Source organism: Papaver somniferum, chromosome 3 (genome assembly GCF_003573695.1).
Source record: "Papaver somniferum cultivar HN1 chromosome 3, ASM357369v1, whole genome shotgun sequence".
In the NCBI taxonomy this organism is placed as follows: Eukaryota; Viridiplantae; Streptophyta; class Magnoliopsida; order Ranunculales; family Papaveraceae; genus Papaver; species Papaver somniferum.
The window spans coordinates 24,283,319-24,308,504 of record NC_039360.1 but is presented as its reverse complement, the minus strand read 5'-3'; the positions used below and the strand labels follow the sequence as shown (position 1 = coordinate 24,308,504).

The window sequence follows — 25,186 nt, the reverse complement described above, 5'->3', positions numbered from 1 at the left end:
TATAAAACCCTATATTTAATTAATTAGGTTTCACTTTCCCTCGCCCTTTTTGTTGTCTACCTTCAAAGGAGCATAAGTGCTTAGTGCATACCCTTTTGTTTTTCCAACTTCTCCATGGTTTGAACGATTGTTGATGATTTAGGCCATTTTGGATTTAGGCCACCATTTTTGATGAAATATAAGATGCATGTGGCTATAGGTGAATACGAATACAGTACTGATGCTGTTTATAAGCTATATGTAGCCTATAGGCTACAACCAACTAGTCCTTTAGACACATCATTATAGCTCTTTAATTACCCTCATTAACTTGTTGACTAGCGACATCTACATGTGAGACCAAAATTTTCTGCTTTTTTCTTTGTGGGGCAAAAGGTTAACTACAAGACTTAATTAGGAATGAAAAATGAACAAGGACATGGATAAGAAGAACCGCTAATACAAACTAAAAATTCACCTCATGCCAGTATCTTAATTCTCTACAAAATCAAAGGAGCTTTGTGGATTAGCTAAAAATAAGTTTGTTATGTTGGTAAACTTTGACAAGATTATGTTTTTCTTTTAAGCAGACCTTGGTTTAGGTTTAGTTTGGAATTGCTGTGCTTTTTATAAAAGCGTTGTTCTGCTGTGCTTTATTGTGCTATATTGTGCAAAAAAAAAAACAGTTAGACATTCGATAAAACATAAATTAACTTTAAAGCTATTAGAAATTAGAAAAATGATCAATTTGTGTTTAGTAAAATATCGGATTCAACTATTCTTATTAAAGGTCTTTCTTTTTTCTTAATGGGAAAAGATCAAATGTAATACAGGAGGGTTATATATTTATTTTTATCAAAAACATCAGTATCTATATTAGCATTTTGAACTTTTGAATGTAGTTTGGTCGACATATGCTGAAGATTTTTAATCTTTGCTTCCTTAGCAATGTAGTCCGATGCTGAATTGTTATTATAGGTCATTGAATAAAATGCAAATCCTCCACCATATAGCTTGCTAGTAGGCCATTGTGCATCGCATAGTCATGAAAAATTTCTAGGGTGACTTGAGTTCAATCAAGCCTACATGACATAGTATCTTGTAAATATATTAGAGAGCGATTCAACATAATAACGGCATGTCGATATGCAAAATGTCCCTTTTTCTTACATCATTGAATCAGAACATGTTTGAGCACCTGATCACTCACAGTACTTCTGGTTGCCGAGTTCCCACTTATATATGTTTGGATGATGTTTCTTTTATGAAGTCCTCATCAAAGAAACAACACATATCCATTAGTTATCGTGCCAAAATAAAATATGCGAGCCAAAATGTAGAATTAAAGATGAATTAGCATTGATAAAGGGCTTTGTCTCTGCAATAGTTTTCCAGCATAAAACATTGCTAGTTTTAGCAATCTTGCCAGGAACCTATAGCAAATAGCTTGAGCTACAATGAGTTTCTCCAAATCTTTCATACCATTTTGATAACATTGCCAGATATACGGTACATCTTATCTTATTTACTGTTAATGATGTTTAAAATTTGGCTCTTTGAAAGGAGTATAATTTCGTTTTTGAAGCCTGGGGAGTAAAGTTAAAACTTATACAAACGCCAATAATTCCACTGTAAAAAACCATTATTTCCATTTTTAGAATACTTTACTAGTAGGACCAATAGTCATTGAACTTGTGAAATGCAAATCGTCCACCATATAACTTGCTAGTAGGCCATTGTGCATCACATAGTCATGAAAATTTTCTAGGGTGACTTGAGTTCAATCAAGACTACATGCACAGTAGTTTGTAAATATATTAGAGAGTGATTCAATATAATAACTGAATGCGATATGCCAAATGTTCCTTTTTCTTACATCACTGTATCAGAACATCTTTGAGCACCTGATGACTCAATAGTGCTTCTGGTTACCGAGTTCCTATTTATATATGAGGCCAAAATTTAACCTTTACATCATAAGCTTAATAAAAGAAAATTACTTTTTTTTTTGCTATCATTACAAAATTAGTAATTTGGACTTAGTAATTTGGTTTACATCACTATTCACTGATGAAACCGGATGTGCTCTGGAAATATATGCGTGCTGCAGTGTTGCACTATTGCAGATAAACAGCTGATTATGCAGCAGCAGCAGCTACATACAAAATTGAAAAAACAGCATTTAATAACATTAACTACGGTGGGGGGGGAAATCAATGAATTGCACTCGAACAGTACATCAACTAGAAGTTAGTGATCTCTGATCGAGTATGTGACACTGTGACAGTGGTTTGTTCTGGGGATTTGAATTACTAGAGACACCACCTAGATCCGTCACAAAGAGAACCAGAGTCAAACAGGCTTAGTGTAGGCTCAGAGAGAAAATTACAGTAACAATAATTTCTTTGGATTTATTCTTCCTTCTTTATTAATGGCGATCGACACAATAAATACGAAAACTCTAGAATCGGGATTGTCCATATATGGGACAATGAATTTGGACATTTAATCATTCTCCTCTTCACCACGCTACTAAACCGGATGTTAAAATCATTCCCCTCTCAACCATTAGGATTGTGCTATTTCATATCCCAGTTTTGGACAAGGCTCTATTGACCCAGCTGTAGACGCTCCCAAATAAATAAGACTGTCGATCGTGCACGTGTGTAAGAGTGTAATGCAGTTGTTTCTGCCTCTGCCTAAAAAATCCCGTTTGATTGACATATCCCTGATTTTGTCTTTTTTATTGATATTTACTACTCTCCACCTTACCCTTTATCAGTGACACCTTGATTTGACGCTTGACAATTCAAGCTTTACACCCCCCCAAATTTCACATCAATCACCATTATAGCACTGTTGAACTTGTTGTTTCTGAAACCACAATTTTCAATTCAGACTCTTAGCTCCTCCTGCTCCTGCCCATAATAATAAACTATAATTGGGATGGGAGGAAATTATGGATAGATAGCAGTTCTAAAATCTTAACGAAAAGAAAGAAGAAGAAAATCAATGAAAGTCTAGTCAACAAAGCCTGACACAAGAATTCATTAATTTCGTACTGTACTGAATCCGGATTTGGATTAGAGATGCAGACAGAGGTGACAGGTTTCAGTCAATACTGCAGCATACGTTTGATTGTAATGTTTTACACTAATTGCAACATTTTGATAAATTAAAGAAACAGAACCCTAAAAGAATGATCCAGGTTATATAACTCTGTTACAAGTAGATGGGATTTTAGTTTTGATCGAATCCCCGTAAGCTTATTGGTGATTAATAACTTTTTGTTGGTAATCCAATATGTAATTCACTCTTTGTTTTCTATGTAGATGGAATTAGAAACATACTGGGAAGTATTTGTTCTGTGTTACAAAAACTTGTACTTGTGTTTTTAATTTGTTATTGTCGTTGGAAGCACTAATGATTTATGACATATAATCTGCGGTTCCCACCTTTCTATATGGAGCAGCCCATCAAGAGGGAAACCAGTGGGCAGGTCTGGCTATTGGAGTTGTGGACCTTGTGGTAATTGGAGCAACTCAGTGGGCTGATAAATGAATACTATACCGTGCCCCATATGAACGATGCTAGGTTGACCGGGTAAAATCCAGGGGAATGTCACCAATAAGATAGCCGGATGGCCGCATCGACTAAGGGGTTAATTTTAAGAAAGATAGCTACTCGATATATCAATCTCATGTTTTTCGTGCCGCATGACCCTAATGACTAAGGGGTTGGTTTCCAAACGACAACTACGCGATATATCAATCACATATCCGTAAATCATCATATATATGTAAAACATCGTTAGTAATCAATAATAACAGAATTAGATATCAGAAAAACAAAAATCCCAATGTTTAATGGAATTTTTTGCTTCCAGATATATGTAAAGTGTTCTTGAGCAGCTCTGTTAGAGCATTGTTCGCTCGAACTCACAAATCTTGCTATCTCAAGCTTGTTGTCAAATTTAGTTGTCAAAACTATATCTTGATTTTTAGTCTATATTTAGTCAAGTCTCAGATTAGGATAAAAGTGTGTAGTTGAGATTCGGATATCACTGCATCCTACCGTTTGAAAGAGAAGATCAACAAGAGCTATGGAGAACTTCTTCAACAAAAGTAACTGAAGACTGAACCACCTATTTCTCAAGTTTTCACCTTTCTATCTATGAGACATTGCATGACTATATTAGACAATTCATGATAACAGAAATTTTGAGTCAAGTTTATTTTGAACATCGTTCTCGAAACATGCTAAGCTTAAGAACATCTATTCATACTTGGTGAATTTGGTTAAGAACAGGATATTGCTCATGACCTAAATTGTGATTCAAGATTTAATTATTTGAAAATTGCCTGGAACAATGATACGTGGCATTGATGTTATTCGGGAATGTTTCATATTGATTATTAGCTAGAGCGGTATAAAACTATTGTAAATTTGGAACAGGACAGTATGCATACCAGTTCACATATTGAGAGAACTGTTATAAGTCCAGAGCCGCAGTACATGTACCCAGTACACGTAGCGGCGAAGCTGCAGTTCGGCAACAACTTTTTGGTATGCATACCCGGTATCCAGACCATAAAAAGTTTGTGAAATCGTGAACCAGGAAGGTAAGCATACCTAGTATGCAAACCGAAAAAGATTTGTTGGTATCAAAACAGGAAGGGTACGCATACCATAAAAGATCTGTAAGTTATTGAACTTGTTTTTGTCTTAATGGTACACATACACGATATACGTACTATGACAAGAATATTCATTAACAGATACAATACACGTACCCGGTACACGTACTTACCCTATCAAATATTTTCAGATTCATCAAAATTATTTCTATGAGATAATCGGTATTTGAATAACTCTCTAAGAACACATCTAGACATGATTGATCAAATTTGTGACTTAAGAAAAGTATTAAACTGTTATATGAAAACAGTTAAGATTATTGTTCAATTGAATAGCTTCGGCTAAGTTTTATGAACCCAGCATTATACAAGGTTCGGTTACCGTTCATCCTAATCAGAGTGTATATTTTATTATGTTAATCTCAAGTCAAGTTTTTCATATAAAGGTGATTATTGGTCGCATGATTCCAAAGCTACCTTAGCTTAAATCTAAAGCAACCTTGATCTTGAAAGTCTATATAAGTAGAACCTCAAACAACTAGGATCTTTGAATCCCTGACACTATTCTTGTGTGTCCTAGTTGTACACTAAAGGCGTCATCTCCTTCAAACCCTTCTAGGGTTTAGCGACTAAAAAGACTTCACACAGGGATTCGTGAAGCCAGGTCCAACTATCATTGCTTTAATAAATCGTGTATCCTGATCTTGTTTTGATTGTTGAGTCTTGCTTCGACAACAAACAAGATAGATAGAAATCACAAAGTTTCTTGTTTGCTATACTTTGTCTATTGCAATCGATTTCCTACCTCACCTTGATCTTTGATCAGAACGGAAATCACATATAGGCTTATCTGTGGGAGGCAGATTAGTTTAAACTATTCAATTAAGTTAAAGCAACTCTTAAGTTGTAAAGGACGTAAGCTATAAGGGAATCAATTACGCGGAGTCCTGCTAGGATTCAATAGGCGTAAGGAGCACGACTGTAACTGAATTGTTGTGACGGTTCAATTCGGTCTTAACTACATTCTAGTCCGAAGTGTTGATAGTTGGCTAGTGTCTGTAGCGGCTTAATACAGTTTTGTGTTCAAGTCTGGACTACGTCCTGGGGGTTTTCTGCATTTGCAGATTCCTAGTTAACAAAATTTCTGGTGTTTGTGTTATTTATTTTTCGCATTATATCGTTTATATTTATATTTGAAATACCACAGGTTTTGCGTTGAAATCAATTCAAGTAGATAAGTCCATCGTAAATATTGGATACGACTTGATTGATTCTTGGATATTGATATTTGGAATCGTCCAAGTACTCTCACAGTATAATCAGGTTCTAACATTCTGATTGTGAGGGAAAGAGATATAAGATCTTCATATCTTTCCTGATTGAGATTCATTAAGTTGAACTCTTGGAATTATATTTGAGTTTAGTCCATACAGGTTTCCTAAGAAGAAGTTGGTGGTGTATTTTGGTACCCCCCATGTTTTCAATTGATATTAGAGAAGGAAAACACGTTTAATACCTAATAAGTCTGTGTTTGAAGTAATCTGGCTATATGGACAGGAGTGCAATATCGATAAAAGTACTACCAGCCTTTGATGACACAAATTACTTATGGTGGAAAATTATTATACGTTCATTTTACAAGCCCGTGACTTTGAGACATGAAAACTTGTAGTTGCAGGATACAATCCTCTGACAATTTTTAGAGACAAAAACACTATTGAGAAGGGCTTAGCAGAATATAGTGAAACCGAGATAAGTGCTGCAAAGCATAATTATGATGGATTAAATGATATTATTCACGCCATAAGCCAAGATCTTCAGCACCATGTGACTTCGTGCACTAAGTATAAAGATGCTTGGTATTAGAAACCGTATTCGAAGAAGATACCTCAAAGAAAGAAGCGAGGCTTCAAAACCTAAATTCTGACTGGGAAAATATTTATATGTCTAATGACGATTCATTTGATGAGTTTGATCAAAAAGTGTCTGGAATTGTTAATGCATCTTATGCGTTAGGGGAGATTATTCCCCAAAAGGACATTGTGATGAAAATTCTCTGATCTTTACCAGCAAGATATGAGTCTAAGAAACATGTCATCATGGAAGGAGATAACCTTGAAACTCTTTCCAGAAATAGTCTCGTTGGGAAGTTGAAAATATTTGATCACGGGCACAGTATGGCTACAGATAGCGTTTTTGCACTTGAAGCCACAACTAAAGCAGGCGTAAATTTTTTGAAGGAAATCTTGTCTTGGGTGACAAATATTGTGTTGATCACGATGAAGAAAATATATATATGATCACGCAGCAAATCAAAAATATCCTAAGAAGGAACAAAAAATCTGGGAAACGGGACTCCCAAACCGAGACCCATGATGATTTTATTCAAGATGGAAGTTCTCTTCAAAGAAATAATGCTCTCATAGTTTCACTTGACAACCCTGATAAGCTTACTTCTGAAAATCAGACAGAAAATTCAGCCCCCTGTGCAGAAAAATCTGTTGATTCTGATTTGGACTCTGATTCTGAGTCAGAAAATGAGATTTTAGAATTCATGAATAAAAGTGAAGAAATTCACCGACAAAACATTTGTTTGAAGAAAACCTTGGAAAAAATCGAACCATCTCTTCATGTGAAAAATCTAGAGTTGGAAAAACTTAATGAAAATGTCACTAGAGCAATGTCTGTAAAAGATAATGAGATTGATACCATCAAGTGTGATCTACAAAGGCTCTCGGGAAGCTCAGATAAAATCTCAGTTATGTTGTTTGGGAAAAATTCCTTTGGTAATACTAATGGTATTGGGGTTGACCGGCAAGACCTCAATCACCAAAAACTGTTCCATTCCTGTCGGTTCATGTAAAGTGGAAACAGTTTGTTGTGATAAACAAGTAGCTAAGTCTTCTAAAGACGATCCCTCTCTGCATTGCTTCTTTTTCGGAAGTAAGAACCATGTTCAACAAAAATGTTGGAAATTCAAGAAGAATAACAAGAAAATTGTTAAACTTCAGAATGACATGAAGAGAATAAATCAGTTATTGGATAAAAGTTCTAAAACCTCACTACCAAGGAAAGACAAACAGAGAAAAAGAAGAACCAAGAAAGGTAAGTCTCCTATATACACAAATAACCTTGTTAAATCACCTAGTGACACAAGAGGTGAGTCATCTACTCACCCCGTCACTACTTAATTGTAGTAATAAGTGCAGCCTCAATATTTTATCTTGAGAAAATGAGGCTTGCACAAAAACTCTTCACAATACTATTTGTGATGACAAGTTTACTCAAGTCGACTTGATCTTTTTATGTTAAGTTTGCTAATTCTATACGTGAAACACCTCATAATAATCTCATAGAGATATCGTGTATGTGATCTTCTTGAGCCACCTCCAAAATCTAGAATGCATATTTGCATTCCATCACCTATCTATAGTTCGTAACTTTTGAACCGTTAACTCTTATGCTCTAAACTTTGTTTATTTGAGTTAAGATATGTTCAATCTTATGTTGACACAACTATGATTTCACGAGGATAAGTAACTAGTAATAATAAAATTAAAATGTAAAAGGTTATCAAAATTTGTGTATTTTACGGCTCATGGACGGCAAGTTTATACTAAAGTCGCACTGGTTCCCGGACCCTATTAATTAAGGATGGTCATTTCTCTTATTTAGGGTTACTTCCGTATTCTTTTGTTCTTGAGGAAATACGGTTTAATGGCTCCTGTAACTAGAGGTATCACCAAAAAGGATGCAGTAGAAGCTGTTAACGTTCACCTATGCAAAGGAATCAAATCATCAAGGATCAGAAAGGGGAAATTGCCTATAGAAGAAAAAAGTTCTACCTCAACTTGTCTTTTTATATATATATATATATATATATATATATATGTATATATATGTATGTATGTATGTATGTATGTATGTATGTATGTATGTATGTATGTATGTATATGTGTATATATGTATATATGTGTCATCGGTATAATGATTTTAGAGATGCAGTGAAGAACTTTGTGTCTAAGAGGAATGATTTGAAATCTCGAATCAATCTCTCCTTGGATAAGATAACTCACTATGAACACATGTTGGCTCAGCCAAAAGCTACCCTTGTGAACTAAGAATGGAACTTAGTGAGTTAACTGACAATTCTGAAGACTTGGAAAAAATGAATGATCTAATCATCAACGAGTTCTTCAACAATGAGAAGGAATTCTCCGCTCAAACTATTACAAATAACCTGATGCGTTGCTAGGAAACTTCTTGTGAGAATTTATTCTTGCATTCAAGAAGGATGACTAGGGTTTGGTATAGCATATATTGTGACTTCACAAGTTGTTTCCAATGATTTTCATCTTGTATGTTTTTAGATTTATTTATTTAAATTCTAGAGTTTTTGGAAGATGAACTTGCAGTATGTAATCATTATTGGTTTAATATATTGCAAAGTCTTATGAGATATATGTATCCTTTGCATTTTGTGAATTTGAACTGATATCTCATATATGCTCAAAAATTAAATCTAAGTTTTATAAACTGAAATAGAACAAGTTTTATGAGAATTTTTCGTAGTATTGACCTATTAGTGATCACACTTTTGTAAAATTACTGCACTATCTACTCTATAAGATTTTATTTTGTTGATTCATATCGATTAGAATTGTCTCTTTGTTCGTAACTGGCATTGAGATTAATCTATGTCGATGTTTAGGATACAAATCCATGTGATTTGTTAATGTCCGACAAAATCCTTCTTTTTCATTAGAGTAAGGCCGCTCATGTTGTTCTCTTGGAAATGACATCAAATGGGGGAGAGTTCTCAAATGAACTTGTTCTTAATTTCTATATTTTTGTGGGGGGAGTGTATGTGGAATTTACAGGGGATGCTTGTATCTTAAATCTCCTAGATGACCGGTAAGTATTTTATACTCTGTGATATCATCTAAATAAAAGTTGATATGTGATTCCTTTAAATTCTTGAAGCATCTTTTGTTTGATTTCATTACGATCCGATACTTTCATAACTTTTCCAATTTTTATTGACAAAAAGGGGAAGAATTGATTAGTATTTTCACACTACATACATATGGTTTACGGATCATTATGTAAGAGGGAGTGAATCAACATCTATAGCTTTCATCTATTATGCAAAAGATGTAAGTATTGACCAAAGGGTAAAAACATATCGCCGTAGTATTACTTCGAAGTTGTGATATAATTGAACTTTGGAAAAGATAATAGTATTATGTTTCTGCATAATGACGATTGAAAATCCCTTTTTAAAGTTGTTATCGCTACAGATCTTCAACAACAACGATGCTGGGTTGAACACGTTTAGAATCATTGCAACTTAAAGTAACGAAGAATTCAAGGAGTTGAAGAACCAAGGAAATTAAGCATGGTGCATTCTAGAGTTTTGATGCTTTATTTTTTAATCTGTATGTATTGATAGTTTTGTCATTAAAATTGACAAAAGGGGGATTGTTAGAGCATTACTCGGTCGAACTCACAAGTGTTTCTATCTCAAGCTTGTTATCAAATTTAGTTGTCAAAACTATATCTTGATTTCTAGACCACATTTAGGCAAGTCTAGGATTAGGATAGAAGTGTGTAGTTGAGATTCGGATATCACTGCGTTCTGCCGTTTGAAGGATAAGATCAACAGGAGTTCTGGAGAACTTCAATAAAGGTAAGTGAATACTAAACCACCTATTTCTCAATTTTTCACCTTTCTATCTATGAGACATTATCACATGACTAAATTAGACATTACATGCATAATAGAAATTTCGAGTCAAGTTTGTCTTGAATACCGCGCGTTCTCGAAATATGGCTCCTTACATCACCAAATGGTTCTCTTGGTTCTAGAGAGACATAGATTTCACCTAAACGGATGACTATAATTGGTTTCTCAAATATCTATCGTCCTTCTGAACTCAATAGGAACGACTTCGGTCATAATAGGCATGAATGAAATGATATGAAAAGGTCATCAGAAGATAAAAGGCAAAGATCCAGGCTCGGGAAGAGGAACATCTGAACTAAGATGGCGAGATCAGCATACAATGGTGAATGTGAGATCTTGGGAATAACCTTACATTCCTTGATGGATGTACTCAATAATAACGAATGCATGAGAACCAAAGACTATCCCACTCACGTTAGACCACCAGAAGGATAACCTAACGAATCAACTACAAGGAGCTGTAGATGGGGAAAAACGATTTACTGGTTTTTACGGAATTGAAGAGACGACCGTGCGGAGGAGACTCCTTGAAACGAGCAAATTCCCAACCTCACACAGATGCACTGCAAGAAGGGAGTGCTTTAAGTTCGAGAGATCAATTGGTAAGACTCCGGCCTAAACCAAGACAATGGTCGTTCCAGAGTCAATTCGGTTACAAGAGAGGATGTGTCGATCTGTAGGAGGGAAGCTGAGAAATGTGTAACATCAATGGTGATCAAAGATTGTAGGTGTGTTGGGTATTCTGCGTAAAGAAATAAAATAAGTTTTGATTGATTGAATTTTCTCTGTTGAGAGTAATTGCTCAGACGATGAGTTCGTGTAGACGAAAGATTATCTATGTGAACTTGTCGAGAAATTCTTGTCCTTTCAATCATGATTTAGAGACTTATTTATATTGCCAGAATTGTAAACACCTTGATCCCACGAAGTGTGACAGTTGCTGGAGTCAAAGAGTGGGGAAGTGGGAAATCGTGTCAAAACCAGTTGCTCATCATGCGGAGACTTGGTTAATTTTCCACCCACTACTTTTCTAACTCCTCCAACTGATTGCACGATTTGCTCACATTCTCATCGTGTGTATGAACACACGTGCCGTAGACCGCCAGACCAAAACCCTAGTTAATATCCCTCATGTGACACGATTGACATCTCGTGATTGTGGAGTCAGTTGCTGACTTTATGGGATGATGAGTCCTTGTATTGCTGAGTCAAACGTGATTTACAAATGTTCTGAGACTCGTGATTTGAACATGCCTACTGAGACAAAAGTATATTGCCGAATAAATGTTGATAACTTAAGGTGAGCAAATGTTGCTGAATCGTTGAATATTGATAGTTGAACCAATATTCCTTAGTTTGAGAAAATATTGCTCATATGAGCAAGTGTTGCTCGTTTGATGAATTGTTGGTGTCAGGACCAGATAAAATAAAATATTAATTTAAGATACTGGAAGCTAGGACGAGCATAATTATTAAAGTGTTGATCACGGGATCAACACAAAATTATTAATGTTTGAATCTGCTCAAAATTATGTATTTGCAGAGGTCTGGATTCGAATTTCTAATTTTGATCAATTGATGAATTATTGAAAATTAACCACAGTGAAGGAGGGACCAGCTACATGGGATGACGAGTCGACCATGTAACGCCCAGACGCTCAGATGAGCAAAATACCAAAGTCTCCTGAAGACCAGTTGGTGAAAAGATGATTAAATGCTGGTTTAATCTTTTATTAAAATAGTGCTCGTGTGAGAGTCAGATAGTAAAACCTAATTATGGAGAGATGAGGGACCGACCAAAGGGGCATGAGACCGGCCCTTGGTGGTCATGGGACCAGCTGATGGTCGTTTGAGAAAAATCCAAGTTGTTTGAGAAGAGTTTGGACCCAATATGAGCAATTGAGCAAATTAGGTCAAACTTGTTAAAACACGTGGGACCGGATCTTTGCAAGCCTCAGGGCCAGCCTTTTTCGGTCAAGGAGAAATGCCCATGTCTTTGCAAACCAACACTTGTAGAGTTTAAAAGGAGAATGTTTTGTAGCAGAAGGAACTGTATGTAGCAAAATCGGGCAGTGATCCGAAGCAACAGGTACTATATGTTGAAGATGTGCATTTGTGTAGTGGTTGATCCAGTTATTATTCACTAAAGCTCTATCTAGACGAGCAGAGACATGATCATCTCCACTACGATGATTTGACCAAGTTGTGTCAGCTCCTGAGTAACCTGAGTCAATGAGATCTAGTTGTTGAACAAAATTTCTAACATGTCTAGCATGATGAGGATGAGTGACACTAGAGCTATGAGTTTCAGAGTCATGCATGGTGAAGTTTAAATCACCAAGAAGAACCCAAGGAAGATCAACAAACAAATGCATATTAATAAGATATTGCCACTGATTAGCATTTTCTGTATCATCATGAGCCCCATACATGAAGGTTATCAAGAAATCCATATTATTATCATGAGTATGAACAATAGCATGGATAGTTTTAGAGGTTGTATACATGATTTCAATATCAATTCCATTTTTCCAGCCAAGAGAGATACCTCCAGAGAGACCCAAAGAGGGATGAAACCAGTAATGAGGATAATTAGTTTTAGAAAGATAAATTCTCATATTATTAGACTGAGTTTTGGTTTCACACAAGAAAAAAATATCAGGGTCATTGTTGGTCAAACAGAATTGAAGATAATCACGGGTATGAGGGTTACCTATACCTTGACAGTTCCAGGAAAGAATTTTCATGACGGTAATAACAGAGAAATTCAAAGAAAGACTGCAAGAAAACAACAAAAGAAAAAACAAAGCAAAAATGAATAAAGAAGGATAAGTTTTTACAATCACCTGTTTCCATGCATCAGTATGATTCTGTGCATTATAAGCAAAGGCTGCAGCAATGTCCCAAACATTATCCATGGCTGAAGCAGTGGTATCATATTCAACAGAGACAGTATCATCCACTTGAGAAGTAACCACATTGTCATTCAAATCAGCATCAGGAGTATGCGGCTCAGAATTTATAACCAAAATAGGTGTACGACGATATCTTTTATTAATACCACTAGTACTAGCACCGTCACTAGTCATAGGAATAGGGCTGAGCTTGATTGTGATATGAAGAGGAAGCACCAGAACCTGAATCAGTGGCCGAGAAGATTTGGTACCCTTATTAGCAATGTTGTTAGAGTTTGAACTAGAGTTTTACCCCCAGAGAGAGCCTTTATTTAAATCTTGACAACTTCTCTGGATCAGCATTGTTTTCAGTCCTGAGAGTTTCGATATTTTCCGGTGTGTGTTTGAGCAACATTTTGAGAAAATATGAAGAAATCAGGGATTTTTGCTGAAACCAGAAAAACTTCATGAGACGAGGAATAAAAAATAATGAAGGAATCATGAAGTGTGGGACCGGCTATGCCCAAGGCATGGCCGGCCGGCCAAAGAGCCCGGTCCCAAGGCACTTTTCCTAATTTTATAATATTTTTCATGATTTTAGGGAAATATCATAAAATCAAGGAGTTTGTTGAAACCAATGAGTTTCCATGAAATGAGAGAAACATAAAAATTAATAATAATAAAATAAGGGGAATGTGGGACTGTCTAGGGCATGAACATCCGGCTAGGGCCCGGTCCCACGAGTTTCCCTAATTTTATATTATTTTCATGACTTGAGGGAAATTTCATGAATTCAAAGAGTTTGTTGAAACTAGGGAGTTTCCTTGAAGTGAAGGAGTTTTTATGGGATGAGGGAAACAAATAATATTAAGATAATGAGACAAGAGCGTGTGGGACCGGCCACGGCTAGGGCATGGTCGGACGACCAATGAGCCCGGTCCCGTGCGTTTTCTCCCTAATTTTACATAATTTTCATGAAATCAGGGAATTTTCATGAGATGATGGAAATAATAAAATAATAAGGAACCATGAAGTGTGGGACCGGCCACGGCTAGGGCATGGCCGGCCGGCTAGCAAGCTCGATCCCACAACTCCTTTCCTTATTTTTATTATTTCTTTCACATGAGGAAACACCATGAGATTAGGGAGTTTCCTTGAGATGAAGGAGATTTGCTCAAATGAAAAGACTTTCATGAGATCAGGGAAAAATAATAAAACATGATAAAATATGAAATTAGGCGTGGGATTGGCCACGATGTGACTGGCTGACAGGTGAGCCCGGTCCTCTAGCGCCTTTGCCAATATTTTATTATTATTATTTTTCATCCCACTTTGCATAGGTTCATCGTTCCTTTGTGTTTTGGAATGCTCGTTTGTGCATTCAGGTGCTCGTTTGTGCATTATTGCTGAGTACACTTGCACTGTTTTAGTCGGGGCTACTCGATAGCCACTCAGATGCACGCATGTTGAATATTTATCACTAACCCGTGGAATTCTGCTGGGAAGAACCTCAAATTGAAGTGACGAAATATTACGAAGAATCGTAGAATATTGCTGAATATTCATTTAACGATTAGAGATAATTAATTGATGGCTCTATACTAGTAGGCATGCTGTCTAGGAGCATTAATTATCTGAGAATTGAGAAATATGAGCTTGTTGAAACGTCATATCTCCTCTATATACTCACGGAAAACCTTGTTGCATCCTCAAGACGTTATTAATCTATACTAGCAGGCAAGTTGTCTAGGAGCCGTCCAATCTTTCGATTCTATATAGAAATAATTACTGAAATTGCTCAGCATTCATGAGATGTGTCGTTGCCTCAGCTGAGAGACTACACATCTACATATACTCTGAGAGACAGTATTCTCAGTCAGAGATTTCATGGCACGAGCTTTCATGCTTCAATGAGAGACATGAGTCTCAATACTCATCTGATTGCTGGATTAGGAGCATGTATAATTATGGTTTTACGATTTTGACCCTTGTCGAAAATCCACCATCTACAGGAGCTTAAGAACATTTTTTCATACTTGATGAATTTGGTTAAGAACAATATATTGCCCATGACCTAAATTGTGATTCAAGATTTAATAACAATTTATTGCTCATGACCTAAATTGTGATTCAAGATTTAATCATTTGAAAATAGCCTGGGATAGTGAATGTGTCATTGATGCTATTCGGGAATGTTTCATATTGATTATTAGAGAGATATAGAAATACTGTAAATCTGGATACATGACAATATGCATACTATATCACATACTGGGAAAAATGTTATAAGTCCAGAGCTGCAGTACATGTACCCAGTACATGTACCGCCGTATCTATAGTTCAGCAACGAATTTGGTACGCATACCCGGTATTCATACCATAAAATGTCTGTAAACTCATGAACCAGGAAGGTACGAATACCTAGTATGCAAAGCGAAAAAGATATGTTAGTTTCAAAACAGGAAAGGTACGCATACCATAAAAGATTTGTAAGTTCCTGAACTTGTTTTTGTATTAAGGGTACACATTCCCAGTACACGTACTATGACACGAATATTCACGAACGGGTACAATACACGTATTCGGTATACGTACTTACCCTGTCGAATATTTTCAGATGCATCAGAATTATTTCTATGAGGTAATCAGCATTTGAATAACTTTCGAAGAACAAATATAGACATGATTGATCACATTTGTGACTTAAGAAAAGTATTAAAGAGTCATATGAAAATGGTTAAGATTATTGTTTAATTGGATAGTTTCGGATAACTTTTATGAACCCATCATTATACACGGTTCGGTTACGGTTCATCCTAACCAGAAGGTATATTACATTATGTTAGTCTCAAGTCAAGTTTATCATCTAACAGTGATTATTCATTGTTTAATTCCAAAGCTACCTTATCTTAAATCTAACGTAACCTAGATCTTGAAAGTCTATATAAGGAGAACCTCAAACAACAGAGATCTTTGAATCCATATGACATTATTCTTGTGTGTCCTAATTGTAAACTAGAGTTGTCCTCTCCTTGAAACCCTTCTATGGTTTAGCGACTAAAAAGACTTCACCTACTGATTCGTGAAGCCAGGTCCAGCTATCATTATCTTGATAGTTCGTGTATCCTGATCTTGTTTTGATTGTTGAGCCTTGCTCCAACAAAACAAGATAGATAGAAATCAAAAAGTTTCTTCGTCTCAGACTTTGTGATTCCACAAGTTTATAATTGTGAGGTGAATAAAAATCTAGGTTGCTCTTCGTGAGTCATAAGGTCGGATTTTGAGGTTTGCTAGACTTTGTCTACTGTAATCGATTTCCTACCTAACCTTATCTGTTGGAGGCATATTGGTTTAAATTTTTCACTTAATTTAAAGAAAATCTTAGGCTGTAAAGGACATCATCTAAGGGAATCAATTGCGCGGAATCCTGCTGGGATTCAAGAGGCGTAAGGAGCACGACTGTAACTGAACTGTTGTGACAGTTTAATTTTGTAACACCCCGTGTTTTTAGCATGGCGCATGATCGGAGATGTGCCATGGCCTGAGATGAAGCTTCATCTAAAGCTCTGTTGCGTACAAAAATGAAGATTGGCCTAGGACAATACGCTGCCAAAAATGGCATATTACATGGGCATATTGGTCAAGGCCAATATGGCACCAAGAGGGTGTAAGCTGTAATATATTTTTCCAAAGGCCAATCTTGCATCAAAGGATGCATTAGGCCAGTGGGGAGGATGTCCTAGAACAAAGTAACGCCAAAATGGCGCAATACACAGGTCATTGGCCTATGGAAAATATTGCACCAAAGTGGTGCAACAGGCCAGAGCAGGCTGGCCTTAGAAATGTACATCCATCATGGCTGGACATTGGAGTGGCGATGGGCCAAAGACGTAAGTACAACCATCACGGACTTTCACTGGACCTGGCCCAGGAAATGTTCAGCCATCATGGCCGGATATTGGAACTGGACTGTGAGCCAGAACTGAATGTACATCCATCTTGGCCGGTTATTCAGAAATATATGGCAACGTCCATGAATAGTAATAGTGGGAGTTGATGAATGATTTTTTCTCCTCCAATTCAAGTTGTAAAAATGTCAAGTTAACATATATAGGGAGGGGTAGTTGGTTGAAGGTGCATATGCGGACCATGCACCAAGTAAGCTTCATAACTTAGCCGAAAGAGTATAAATGATGCTTAGGTCTCATTTATATATGTATAGCCTTCCCAATGGAGATCATTAAGCATGGGTATCACTATACCATGTCGCGGGCCAAATATGCATTCCTTGGATACATTTTGACGGAACGGCCTATACAGGCTAGGCCATTACCATTAATGCTTGGCCACGGCCTCACAAACGAGTTGGTTTTTAGTTTTTGTCCCTCAGAGATGAACTATGGTCTGTGATTGATCCCTTAGAGTATGGAAAGGTACGTAGGCATCCGCAATGAGTTGCAGCACTGCCGATCCATCACTTTGTCGCTCATATCATCTAATTTAGAGATGATTGCGGCACTTTGGCCTCTCATATCATCTGGCTTGGTAGCTCGACGCAAGAGATGATTGTGTCCATACTTGATGAGGCTAGTTTAATTTCATTCCTTGGATGCTCATACTTCCTATCAAGGCGTTCGACGTAGGCATGTACCAATAGTGCATTGGACATGGCCAGGAAAGTAACTCATATCAGTATGCAAGTAGCGGAGCCTGCATGATCCTAAGGGAGATGGAATTAGGCCGTCAATGGCTTATGTGCAAGTCCAAGCATGCCTTATGCCTGGACAACACTCGGAAGCCAGTGGTGCATGCAAGATGCATCGGCCATAGCCTCTATGGCTTTGAACCCTTTGCAGAACAAAGGTAAGTTGGATTGGTGTGGAAGCTAAAATAGTTGCATCATGATCCACGAGCATGCTTGCAAGGGAAAATGAACGTGCATTTGCCTAGCTTTAAGGCTCGGATCGTAGCCTCATCATGGCGTATCGTAGAAGTTATGGCTTACGCGCCCAGGCGCGCCAGGCGTAATTTTCCGGTCCGTCACAAATTTGGTCTCAATTACATTCCAGTCCGAAGTTTTGATAGTAGGTTAGTGTCTGTAGTGGCTTAATACAGTTTGGTGTTCAATTTGGACTAGGTCCCGGGGTTTTTCTGCATTTGCAGTATCTTCGTTAACAAAAATTTATGGTGTCTGTGTTATTTATTTTCCGCATTATATCGTTTATCTTCATAATTGAAATATTAAAGGTTGTATGTTGAAATATTTTCAAGTAGATAAGTCCATCGCAATTGTTGGATATGACCTGATTGATTCTTGGATATTGATCTTTGGAATCGTCCAAGTACTCTCACGGTATAATCAGGTTCACGGACTAGTCTCTTTAAAATTATGATTATGAGATAAAGAGATATAAGCTCTTCATATCTCTCATGTTTTACATTTATTAAGTTGATCTCTCATAATTATATTTGAGTTTAATCCATACAGGTTTCCTAAGAAAAAGTTGGTGGTTTATTTTGGTACCCCACGTTTTCAAGATCGATTAATACCAATTACATGAAATGTGTCATAACATGATTTTACCTTTAAAAGAAATCAAAATTTCTAAGCTTCATTTGATATATCCCCGCACCCCCACCCCCAAGGGAGAAAGACCAATATTGAAATTGATGCGGACTTAAGACCGAAATGAAATTAATCCGTTGGATCTGCATGTTTATTCAGCCGTCGAACCCTCAAATTTTTTTGGAAAAAAAACTATGTGCACTATTCATAACATCCATCAATCCCTATGATTTTCAACGTCTTTGTATTATAATTCCCAATTTTTTGGAAGCAAAACGCTTTAGGTAATTAAGCTTTGGCAATAGAAATCTTTGATTGTAACTAAAAATTCGCATTTAGTTTTAATGTAATTAAGCTTGAAGAACATGTGATAAATGTCTAACTTAATATATATAGACTTGTGTTGAACAATCTTCAGGATCATTTTAATGGATGGAAGTCTTTGCATGTGTGATTTGTGTTATAACTTGGTTCTATTATAGTCACTTCCAGATGATATTTCCAATATTAAAATTTAAAACCACTCTACTTGTGTAACTATGAAAGTAAGCAAAGAACACTTCAATTTTTTTAAAATAGATTTTTCAGTATCATCAGTTTCATCGAAGGCCAAACACCTAGAATTTGATTTGTCGTCTATATTTCGTATCCATTTAACCTTGATGTGAAACACCCAATTTTAGACTAGAGGTGCATCTTCAAACATAGGGGTACCAAGTACACCATCAAATGTTTCGTTTGGAAACCTGTATGGACAAAACCTAATACGTTTGCAAGTAGACCAATTGAATAATCCTTGACAATATGTATATAAATTTTATATCTCTAACTGAAAATGTGGGGGTCTAACAACCTCACCCAATATTTCGATTAGAAATCTGTATGGACAAACTCCAACATACTTCTATGAGAATCAACTAGACAGTTAGACTCAGTCAATAGAAAAGTACATCAAAGAGTTTTGTATCTCTATCTCTTGATTTAATTCTTACTCAAGCAAATATCTGAGTCTTGATTAAGTACAAGAGATATAAACTTGGATGGTACCAAAGACCAATATCCAAGGATCAATCAATTTACAATCAACAACCAAAGGTTGGATTTCACAATTGTTCGATACAACGCACAACCTGTGATATTTCAATTATATAACAAAATATAATGCGGAATAGAAATAACACAGACACCAGAAATTTTGTTAACGAGGAAACCGCAAATGCGAAAAAACCCCGGGACCTAGTCCAGCTTGAACACCACACTGTATTAAGCCGCTACAGACACTAGCCTACTACAAACTAACTTCGTTCTGGACTGTAGTTGAACCCTAATCAATCTCACAGTGATTCAAGGTACAGTTGCGTTGCGCTCCTTACGTCTCTGATGCCAACAGGATACTACGCACTTGATTCCCTTAGCTGATTTCACCCACAACTAAGAGTTGCTCCAACCCAAAGTCGAAGACTTGATAGACAAATCTGTCTCACACAGAAAAGTCTATAGAATTGAATAAATCTGTCTCCCAAGGAAATACCTAAGAGTTTTTGTTTCTTATTTTGATAAATCAAGGTGAACAAGAACTAATTGATAAGCCGGTCTTATATTCCCGAAGAACAACCTAGTATTATCAATCAGCTCACAATAATCTAAATCGTATGGTAGCGAAACTAGATATTGTGGAATCACAAACGATGAGACGAAGATGTTTGTGATTTCTTTTTATCTTGCCCTATCGGAGATATAATCTCAAGCCAATTATTCAATTGAACTCGTACGATAAAAAATGAGAAGATCAGATCGCTCAAATACAAGAAAAGTAGTTTCGTCTGGCTTTACAATCTCAATGAAGTCTTTCAGTCGTTAACCTACAGGGTCTCGAGAAGAAACCTAAGGTTAAAGGAGAATCGACTCTAACAAACCAACTAGTATCACACAGGAGGTGTGGGGATTAGTTTTTGCAGATGCTAGATGTCTCCTTTATATAGTTTTCAAACCAGGGTTTGCAATCTAAGTTACCTTGGTAACAAAGCATTCAATATTCACCGTTAGATGAAAAACCTGATTCAACCAAGCTAATATCTTTCAACCGTTAGATCGAAACTTAGCTTGTCACACACACAAATGAAATGCATTCATTTAGGTTTGAGTAACCGTACCTAAACGTGTACACTTAGTTGGTTCACAAATAGTTGACCAATGGTTAGCCATATGAGCACTTTCATATTAGCCGTATTCATCTTTCTCATAACTAGTTCAAATGACTCCACTACACCAATTTTAGTGATTAGAACGGTAGCTGGTAGTTGCGAAGTGGGATCGCAACATTTCAGCTTTGCTACGAAAGTCGATGATGAAAATTTTCGCAACGGCTCATAAGCAGTTGCGAATTTTCGATTGCAACAGTTATTACCTGTTGCAATGTGAATTTGTCGCAAAAGCTGCAGACAGTTGCGAAATGTTTGCAACATAACCGGTCAAAACCACTATTTATTTACTTTTTAATCAACTTTTAATTCTTCAGTTCCTCTGTTTTGAAAATCATTCCCCTGCAACAATTTCAGGCAGAATTACAGTGAAATTCTTCAGCTCTTCTTAGGTAAAAACATTCAATGCATATAACCATAAGTTTCTAAGAGATGTAACTTAGGAAATACATAGTCATTTCATACATTGAATTATAAACACCAAGCATCATTGACAAATATATAAATGTTTCCTAAGTTTTCAGAATATAGAAATTCTGCAGTTGCAGTTGTAATGTGAAGTGTAATAGCAGTAGTAGAAACAACCTTAAAGGCACAAGACTGGAGACAAGATCAACATTCATTGCCTACATTCTCAAACAAGTATAGCTTCTTGTTGCTTCATATCCAACCTTGTAAATAGTGGCACTTACTGCTCATATCTGCGACCTGCAAAACCCATGTACACCATCAGAGAAGCCATTGTCAAAAAGAATTGTATAAGTGAATAACAGCTTTCACTGACACTTAAACTAAAAAAGGCTATCTAAAAAGATCAGTGGTAAAGAAATTTTTTCCCACTTTCTAAGTGATTTCAGAACTCAAGGACTACTGTTTTTCTTCCACATCTAAGTTTAATAGATATGAAAAAGGTTAACTAAAACGAAAGCTAACGTAAATTATTTGTTTGCCTGTTTCAAAGTAGCTTCAGAAATGCACATACCTATTTAGCCAAACTAATTTCTTTTAAGATGATAACGTTCTCTCATTAGTCGTATCCCACTCTTCTTCATCTTCATTACTGTTTACAAGAACAACGCCATCTGTAGAATTAACATCGACCTCAACATCCTCTTCTTCTTGGGTTCCATGCTCTTCGTGTTCTTCTCCGTTATCTTTTACCTACTGAGACAAAAAGTGAAACAAATCAACTTCCAATTCACATCACGGAATATATTAGAATAATAAAAGGGAGCATTTTGCATAGAAACAAAGAAATTGCCTGGATGGATGAATACCATTTGAGAATTTTGCATGCGATAAGTCTTACGGATGCACCTGTTCATCAAATAGATTTCGACTTCTCAAATAAGAATAGCAATAGACCAATATCAAACGAGCGAGGAAACTTCATTTAAAGCAAAAAATCACTACTACGTACCAGAGTCTCCGCAAGCTCTTCAACTTTGGCGAAAGATTTCATTCTCATGATGTCAGCACCAAGCAAGGTGATAAAAACACTAACCGAAGCAAGAAAATGCCACTTCTATCGGTTAGATAAACTTCACAAAAGCCTGCAATAAACATATGGATTCATGATATACACTCAGACGACTAAATACCATTGGATTCAGAAGCAACTTGTGGGTAAAATCCAGTTAAATCTCGGAATCAGAAACAAAAAACATTGGATTCAGAACCCTGTGCATGCATGTAGGTAAGAAAATTAATCAAATAATATTAAGTAAAACTAAAAACTACATTTGTACCCCTTCAACTGCAGAAACTGCATTTGAACCCCTTGTGATCCGTAGATATTGGCTTTGAATAACCTCTTTTCTTAGTTTTCTACTATTAGAATTGGGGTTGCTTCCAAAAAGAAATTTTGCATCTCTCAAGTGTAAATTCACGAGGTCATTTGCACCAACACAGAATAGATAGTTTCTTTGGTATAAAATCTAAAAACTAAAGAACAATAGTATGTTGGATGCAATAAATCTTAGAGATGAAATCCCATATAATGTTATGTATATATTGTTTTAAAAAGAATTACCAAAACGTCAGGACATCTAATAGCTTGATGTCAGTATCCTCTACCAGCCATTTTGCGCCATCCTTCATAAATCCAACATAGCTTGTGTCAAACTCTGTTTTCCACATTAGCTTCCTGAGTTGCAAACAGTAATTGGTAATGAATTGACTTAATTATACAGATGTTACTAAATAAAGCAGGTCACTAAGATCTGAGGAGGATACAGAACGGTGCGTGCATAATGTCACAAACTCTGAGGTTCATATTTCAATTGCCAGAAATAATCCATGTGAATTTTATCCAAAACTGTAACGTCTAAACGGAGATATGATAATCTTCTTGTGATACAACCATGAATGTAACAAGTAAACTAGCTCTTCCAATAAAAAGTTCTTGATTTGGGCATGTCAATTGTCTAAGTCATTCACTTTTTCTCGCTGAAGGGAGTACTGAAGTTTTACACCACTAGGTATGTGGATAGCCTTTATAGTTTATACTATATCCTGGAAAGCAAATGTCATTGAAAACAGCAAGCAGGAAGATAGTAAAGCCTCTTAATCGACTAAAAGGTTTGATATATTACATTATGAATCAAGATAGTCACTTTACCAAAATTACATCACAGAATTTTGTATGAAAATTAACATCTTCCAAAATGATGCAGATAATATCGGTAAGTTCCTAGACAACATTGTGATAAGAAAAAATATGAAGTACCTATCGGTGTTTAATGTTCTGAAAAGCACGCGCCTAACTCCTTTAGGAATGTGTAAGGATTTCATAACTTCAGCTGTAACATGCAAGAAACTGTTATGAGCTAATTAACCATTGAATTATTAAGATTTCACCAACAATAAAGAAGTACATAAAACTTCACATTAAATGAAAATAAAATACACTTACAACTGGTTTAAAAATTTTTTTGCATTTGTTGGCGAACCAAGAAGGTGGCCAAGGTTAAACTACTAGTTAACAAACAAAAGATGCCGTTTGTAAGCGATTTCAGCGTCCTGATTTTTAGGTAACTTTCCAGTTCTATTGTTTTGGATTTGCCACAGGATTTTGGGCTCCAAGGTTGAACAAGAAAAAGCCAGTTTCTGCACCATATTCTTGCTAACTATGGTTTTGATTCAAATCCTATAGTAGTAGGATTCAAGTAAAAAATTGACAAATTTTAAGTCAACCAAAGGATGCTTTATCTAATGTTCTGTAATCTAGCCTGCACCCAAAGAATTTTTTACTTTTCACAAACATGTAAAGTGACAATTAATCATGGTAAACTGAATTTACAGAAGTTGATTTGGGTGTCGAAAATTACCGGTTATATTACTGTTCCTTGGGACATCCACTAAGAATGCTGGACCTGTGAAACCAACAAACAAGATTGTCAGCTGGGCCAATCAAAATTATCATGATGTTAAAAGCAGAACCTTTTATCAATTAAGTCAATAGCATCAATGATAACATTTTTTGTCTCAAGAAAGTACATAAAGAGAGTGAGGGTGGGGTTTATACCATTGAGAACCTCAAGATCAAGTGTATCAACATCAAACCCAGCATCAAAATAATGATCAAAAATATGACCAGGTGCATCAACATGAGTACCTGTATGAGTAGGCAACTTCATCTCGGAACTATTAGCAAGAGATCCAAAATTGAATTAATCCTTTTGTAGATCCCCAAAAAAGCATAGTAGTTCTATAAGTATGGCTAATATCAAGTATTCTTCCTCCTCCCATGTACTTCCCTTCTCTCTGGAACTAATTCTTCATCAACACTGTTCCAAGTTTTACATGATTTTGATGGGTAAGCTTTGCAGGAATCTGATGTTGCTACTACAGATGGAAGTGATAAAGGTACATAGTGTACATGGTAACAGCAGAATCACCCGAGGATTGTTACTCTTCATCATTATCTTGTAATTTTTTCTTCGATTGAGCTGAAATATGTTTCACAATTTACACTGCTGGCGTGAGAAATGAAATACAATAGTTTTTTTGTTTTTTGTTTTTTGTGCGCGATAAAGCTTTATTTTTACCGTTGGAAATAGTCAGCAACACTCCACTTGTTAAGTACTAGACTAGATGGATAGGGATCCAAGGGCACAGCTCAAGGATGCCCCCAAATCAAATCAATATATCTTAAATCCTAT

The 25,186-nt window shown here is 36.2% G+C and overlaps 1 pseudogene; it reads right to left on the bottom strand.

Annotated features, from left to right (window-relative positions):
• Positions 1-21,391: 21,391 nt before the first annotated feature.
• On the bottom strand, positions 21,392-24,915 carry LOC113361029 (annotated as a pseudogene).
• Positions 24,916-25,186: the final 271 nt, after the last annotated feature.